We start from the raw sequence: 7,446 nt of genomic DNA, 5'->3' as shown, positions 1-7,446 counted from the left end.
GGGGTTAAGAAGTAAAAAAAAAACCTGACCAACCAGGGAAAGACAAGTTTATCTCCTCTTGAAGAAACTGAGCTAATTATTTTTTTAAAGAAGAAAAAAAGGCAGGTAGGTAAAATGGCTGTAAATCACATAGGGCCAGATTCTCGTTCCAGTATTCCCGCTGAATAGTACCTCACTCCACAAGTAGTCTTATTAAAGTAAATGCAGGAAGGTGCTACATAAGGAGAGGAAGGGGATCAGAATGTGGCTCAGAGTGAGCCAGAGTGGGAGCAGCAGTCACCCATCCCTCCTCACTTACACCCATCCCCTCATATAATCAGTCCGGTGGCAGCAATGCAGCATTAATCTCATATTAATTTATATTAGCACATTTAAACCTTAATACAGTTTCACTGCTAGGAAGGTGCTGAAGGCTAACAGGAGACCGTTCATTCAGGATAGCTCCCAGCCGATGATGACAGGAAGACCAACTGTGACTTATGACAGAGTGAGAAATTATCCAAACATTTACATCAACCCCCCCCCCCCCCGGGCCCACTGACATTCCATAAGCCATATGATTCAGAGAGTACACAGATACGCTGGTTCCAAAGACATCGCTTCTCTTCCAAGACAAAGAGTTACACTGACGTCGAGAGTCTCCTGGAGGCATGCTGCTCACGTCAGCGTACACCACTGCTCTGTGCTGATGCTCGGGAGGAGGAGCCCCTTGGATAAGCTCAGGCCTCTGAGCTCTGTAACCAATTTAGTACAGCGTGCAACTGCATAGTCATCCTACCTAAGCCACTTTCTAACGTGACCCCAGGCTCCTGAAGAAGGGCAAATAGAATGCAGAACGCTCTGACGTGCAAGGCGTTTCTTTCCCATTCTTGACTGAAAAGGCCATTGAAGTGGGAACTGACCTGAGCATTCAGCAAGTCTGTGTCTGTGCTGAAAGATAATGACCAAAACATCCCCAACGGGCAAAACAGCTTGAATACGGATGAGGATAAAAGCACCTTATTTTTCACCTTAAGAACTATTTGGCACTCAGCCAGTTGATTAAATAAAGATGTTTAATTATCTCTATGCCATCCCTAAGGCAAGAGAGGGTACAATAAAACAAAGGCTCATATTAAAAGCAGTGTGTGAATTCTATATAAAAGGAGCCACACTGCAGAAGCATTCTGTGTCTAGCTGTATTAGCAAATGCCCAGTTAGCGCTGACTCACAGCAAGAAAAGCATCTGCATCAAAGCTGAGATATCAGGTGGAGTACTAAAATAAAAGCTTCTACTACAGCTCCAAGGTACAGTTTACTTATTAATCTGGCAAACAAACAAGTCCCGCAAATTCACTTACACCATGTTATAACACATGTTATAAATATACCTTACGCCAACAGATGAGCAGAAAATGTGCCCAATAAGATTAAATCTTTGTGCTTTAGGGCAATTTATAGGATAAAAAAGGTCTTTGGATTGACCCCCTTTCCTAGGGGGAGGGAAGAGGAGGAAAAAAGCAACAAATCATCTATGTAATCAAAATATGCTGTATCCAGAGCAGTACATAAGTTTTTCCCTGTGTTTTTAACACACTGGTTAGCTTTTGTTACAAACAAACGATCAACTCAGATTAGCCAAATGTATTCTCCAAGTTTGGTATGTTTAAATCAGAAAATACTTTAGCAAAGGTCTCTTTCTGCTGGACAAAGGTGTTTCCATGGAAGAACTAGCTTTTATGGGAGTAAGGCCTCAAAGGGTACGTCTACACTGCAAACAAAAACCAAACCCCGCAGCAGCGTCTCTCAGAACCCGGATCTACAAACGTGGGCTCGCACTATGGTGCTAAAAATAGCTGTTCTGGTTCAGGCAGGCTGGATGTCCCTTCTCAGACTTCAAAGCCCGAGCCAGAACATCTACTATTTTTAGCGCATCTGTAGACCTGGGCTCTGTGACTTGCTGAAGTGGGGTTGGTTTTTGTTTTGTTTGGTTGGGTTTTTTTTGCAGGGTAGACATACCCAAAGTTCATCAAGATCTTTCTCCCTGTTTCCTGACTCCAAAGTGGCATGAAACCAAGGCTGCCATCACCAGAAGACTTGAACCAGGCTGCTATCAAACACATTCTCTTCTAATTTTGGAGGAATTCGTCCCCTCTTCCATGAAGCTGCCAGAGAGTCTGGCCAAAACAACGAGTGCCTTTGTAAGGTGTGGTGGTTGACAAGCCTCCTAACATTGATTATGGGCTATTTTTAGAGGGGACAGGAAAGGATCCTTGCAGCTAGACTACATCCTTCCCAATGAAATATTTTTCTCCATTTGCAAATGTGAATGTAAGTGCCGCACACAGCTCGGTGAATGCAGCTCCAGCACTTGCAGCAGCAGGTGCTTCCATTTGTGCATGGATTGATGACGTGTGTTGTTTTTCCAGTGTTTGACAACAGTCTTTCTTCTGACTCATTTTCTCTGCTGGGGGTTTCTGAAGGGAGCTGCTGGGGCGCAGTAACAGAAGATTGGAGGCTGATACTTTGATTTTCCTCAAGCAATGGCAGCTGTCAGAAAACAAAGAAAAAGTAATTTCACATCACAGCCTATATCTAAAACTCGGCTAGAAATCTGGGAGTTTCACAGCTGCAGACATAGACAGGCTGCATATGCTGGAGAGCAAAGGCAGGCTGCTGGTGATGCTTCGAACATCAGCAGCCTACGATCTGAAATGGGGAGAAGCACCTGTGCCCTCTCCCGCACCCAAGGCATTGGCCAGATTGGCAAAATCAAAGCCCAACACCTCTGCCCCCAGTCCCCAAGCCAGTCCCAAGGGGAAAGCATGAGGGACCCCTGCTCTCTTCTTTTCAATGTCAACTTCACTGTCATGCTTCTGATGTCCTGAGATTGTTTGTCCCAATTCTTCCAGATTAGGAGGTTAGATGGGTATGTGGATAATCAAGTTGCCTGTTGTTTGCATTCCTTGCTGAAAAGGGAACTTAAACCAGACTGAGGGTATGTCTACACTTACCCGCTGGTTCGGCGGCAAGCAATCGATCTTCTGGGATCGATTTATCGCGTCTTGTCTAGACGCGATAAATCGATCCCGGAAGTGCTCACCGTCGACGCCGGTACTCCAGCTCAGCGAGAGGAGTACGCGGCATCGACGGGGGAGCCTGCCTGCCGCGTCTGGACCCGCGGTAAGTTCGAACTAAGGTACTTCGACTTCAGCTACGTTATTAACGTAGCTGAAGTTGCGTACCTTAGTTCGAAGTGGGGGCTTAGTGTGGACCAGGCCTGAGTGAGTTTCACTCAGGGCTTGTCTAAACACAGACGTTGCACCATGTGAGATGTTAAACCGATTTTGTTAAACCAGTGCAGTGCTTTGCATCAGTTTAAAGCTGGCTTATATTGGTTTAGTTTGCACCTGTGCTTTATAGCTCACATCCGGGAAGAAAGGCTGGGGAGCTTTAATCAGACCCTTTCATCTCCCCTCCCAGTGGCGAGTAAAAATGGACAGAGAAGGTGCTTGGTCTTCATATGATTTTTCATCTCTCCTTTAAGAAATAGGGTGTTAGTAACAGCCACATCTTAAAGTGACTCTTGTCAAGATAACATGCTGCAGGAAACAGAAGAATCCAGGCAAGAAAAGGACAGAGTAGTTTATACTACTGGAAACTGAAGTGAAGGTAGATTGGAGTCCCAGAAAGAGCAATTTACTTCTGAAATGAAGACAAATTTCACAGAAAGAGATAGAGCGCAGAGTAAAGACTATGAAAGTCCACCAAGTGCAACCAGATGAACTGGAGTGGAGAAATAAATTATTCTGTCTGAGACAGAAAAGGGTCAGATGCAGTGTAATCACTCCAACAATTGAGATAATTCAAAGATTAGAAAGGATGTATTTTCTATATGGGTTTGTTACAAATGTTCTTAAAATTTTAGTTGTTTTTTTAATCAAGTAATAAGAAAGTTGATTATTTATGTCAAGAACTACAAAATCTATGGAGTTGGAAAATGCTATACTATAGGAAGGTGTAAGCAGCATTAGGTCTGTGGCTATCAAGATTAAGAATTCCAGTTTATCCGGTTCCAGCCAGTAGCCATGGGTCACTATCTGAAGTTTCAGTGGATAAACAGATAAAGGAGCTTCCAGAACTGGGCTAAAGAGCTCATTCACAAACATGAACATTCCTGTCTAGATAACTGTTCCTAATGGCAGATTTGCCCATTTACCTTTGGCACAATTGGAGCCTTCTCTCCATATCTTTTATATGGAACATTAGAGGATATAACTGGAGTTTGGTAGGCCACTGAGCAATTAATGAAAACTGGCACAGGAACCAGATACAGTGCAGATCCTTGCACAAATATAGGCTTTGCTCATCTTCCTATTTCATTTGACATACAACACAGAAAGATAGTTGATATTTTCAGTTTTTTAAAAGCCAATCATGGAAGCAGAAGCATAGAGTGCATGATTCTAAGGAATGGTAGGAGGGAGAACAGCAAAATAAAGACAATGGATTTCAAGAAGGCAGTCTTTAGCAAGCTCAGGGAGTTGGTAGGTAAGATCCCATGGGAAATAAGTCTAAGGGGAAAAACAATAGAAGACAGTTGGCAGTTTTTCAAAGAGACATTATTAAGGGCACAAGAGCAAACTATCCCACTGTGTAGAAAAGATAGGAAGTATGGCAGGAGACCACCCTGGCTTAACCAGGAGATCTTCAATGATCTAAAAATAAAAAAAAAAAGCCCTACAAAAAGTGGAAACTAGGTCAAATTACAAAAGATGAATATAAACAAATAACACAAGTATGTAGGGACAAAATTAGAAAGGCCAAGGCACAAAACGAGATAACATTCTACAAATATATTAGAAGCAAGAGAAAGACCAAGGACAGGGTAGGCCTGTTACTCAATGGGGGGGGGGGAGGAGGAGGAGGAAATAACAGGAAATGTGGAAATGGCAGAGGTGCTTAATGACTTCTTTGTTTCAGTTTTCACCAAGAAGGCTGGTGGTGATTGGACGTCTAACATAGTGAATGCCAGTGAAAATGAGGTAGGATCAGAAGAGGCTAAAATAGGGAAAGAACAAGTTAAAAATTACTTGGACAAATTAGATGTCTTCAAGGGCTTGTCTACACTTACATTTTATAGTGCTCTAACTTGCTGGCTCAGGGGTATGAAAAATCACCCCCCTGAGCGCAACAAGTCTGAGCACTTTAAAGCGCTAGTGTAGACAGGCTCCGAGCACTGGAAGCCACACTCCCAGCACTCGGAGCTAATCCTCTCGTGGAGGTGGATTACCAGGAGCACTGGGAGAACTCTCTCCCAGTACTCGCGCGCGACCACACTCGCACTTCAAAGTGATGCCGTGGGAGCGTTCCCGCGACAGAGCTTTGAAGTTTCCAGTGTAGACATACCCCAAGTCACCAGGGCCTGATGAAATGCATCCAAGAATACTCAAGGAGCTGACTGAGGAGATATCTGAGCCATTAGCAATTATCTTTGAAAAGTCATGGAAGACAGGAGAGATTCCAGAAGACTGGAAAAGGGCAAATATAGTGCCAATATATAAAAAGGGAAATAAGGACAACCCAGGGAATTATAGACCAGTCTGCTTATTTGCTCCATTATCTTTCCGGGTACAGAAGTTAAGCTATCAATTTACAAACATCTAGAACATCTAGATAAGTAAAAGTCAGCAAAGATTTGTCAAAAACAAATTGTGTCAGACCAACAGGGTAACAAGCCTTGTAGATAGAGGGGGAAGCAGTAGACATGGTATATCTTGACTTTAGTAAAGCTTTTGATTCTGTCTCGCATGACCTTATCATAAACAAACTAGGGAAATGCAACCTAGATGGAGCTACTATAAGGTGGGTGCAAAACTGATTGGAAAACCGTTCCCAGAGAGTAGTTATCAGTGGTTCACAGTCATGCTGGAAGGGCATAACAAGTGGGGTCCTGCAGGGATCAGTTCTGGGTCTGGTTCTGTTCAATAACTTCATCAATGATTTAGATCAGTGTTTCCTAAACTTGGGACGCCGCTTGTTTAGGGAAAGCCCCTGGCGGGCCGGGCCAGTTTGTTTACCTGCCGCGTCCACAGGTCCGGCCGATCGCGGCACCCACTTGCCGCGGTTCACTGCTCCAGGCCAATGGGGGCTGCTGGAAGCAGCGGCCAGTACGTTCTATCCACAACAATCTTAATATTGTTCCTGTCCTGCAACTGGCTACACACGCTGAACACAACTGGCTACACACACATGCCTCTTATTTCAAAGCCTTTTTGATTTGTTAAAAAATATTGCTCAGAACTTCTCTAGTTCATTTGCATTGAGACCACAGTCTGCTGTTCCAGTCTCCATGCAAAGGCAGGTCCTTGCTTTGGGCATTCTCTCTCTTTTACTGCTGATGTGTCAGATTTCTCCGCAGACTGTATCAGTCCAAAACACTAACAGTAGGACTCCAGGGTGCGGTTAGCTTTTCCTCCTCTTATTTGTTACACAAAATTCTGTTCTATTGTCAATAGATTATTCCTATACATAAATTAAAAATGTGTGAATTCTGAAAGCACACTGAGAAACATTAATCCCCCTCCCCGCTTCACACACATACTAGAGCTGAGCTGCAAATATTTATTTTAGGTAAACTAAATGTATGTGCCGAGTGCCCACCGTAGCTCCATAACTTAACCATATGTATCCTCACCCTAACTGGAATTTTAGATACGCTTGTGTGCTGAATGTTTCCTCCAGCCTTGATATTTGGGACATTCTGCACCTTAAATTTACATTCAGTGCATTAAAAATATTGGAGGAGCCCAGTTAAATATTAAAGCTAAAGCTCTGCAACCGTTTCACACTGCACGTTCTTTCTCCTTTAGTACCCCGTTCCAGTCTTGCCCCAACAGTACAGTACAGAAGCCCCTCACTAATCTACTAATAGGGAGTGTGGGGGGTGGAGGGAAGCCCAATTTTTTGTGGGGGGTGGAGGGAAGCAGATTTTTGTGATTTCTGGCTTAACAAGTGCTAGAGAGGGGCCAGTACAGTTGACATTGTGCTCTCTACCTCACCCAGTGGTCCTAATCCAGGCACTCAGTAACCCACTGAAACAAGCCCCTTACTATTAGTTCCTGGTGCTGTTCCCTCTTTCCCTTGCTGCTGGTGAGGCAGGGAGAGATGGGAGGACAACCTGACTTTTGCCGCTCCCTCAGTTCTGCTGGGGCTGAAGCAGTGCAGGGGAAGTGGCAGGTGGGCCGGGATTCCAGAAGAGTGGGTAGGCCTTTAGAAAGCTCTTCTCTCTAGTAACCACAGCACAGTCAAGGGAGCCTGCTGCCAGCCTATTTGCTGTGCCACCTCTCAGTCTTTGCTGGAAAAAGAGGAGGAAGGGTGAAGGTAGGGGACAGTCACTTCCTTCAGCATTGAAGCAACATCTTTACTCATTCTGAGTGTGATTGAGCTGGGACACCAATGAAGAAA

The sequence above is a fragment of the Emys orbicularis genome, chromosome 4, assembly GCF_028017835.1.
Source record: "Emys orbicularis isolate rEmyOrb1 chromosome 4, rEmyOrb1.hap1, whole genome shotgun sequence".
Classification (NCBI taxonomy): domain Eukaryota; kingdom Metazoa; phylum Chordata; order Testudines; family Emydidae; genus Emys; species Emys orbicularis.
The sequence above is the reverse complement of the archived record's forward strand: the minus strand, read 5'-3'. Positions refer to the sequence as shown.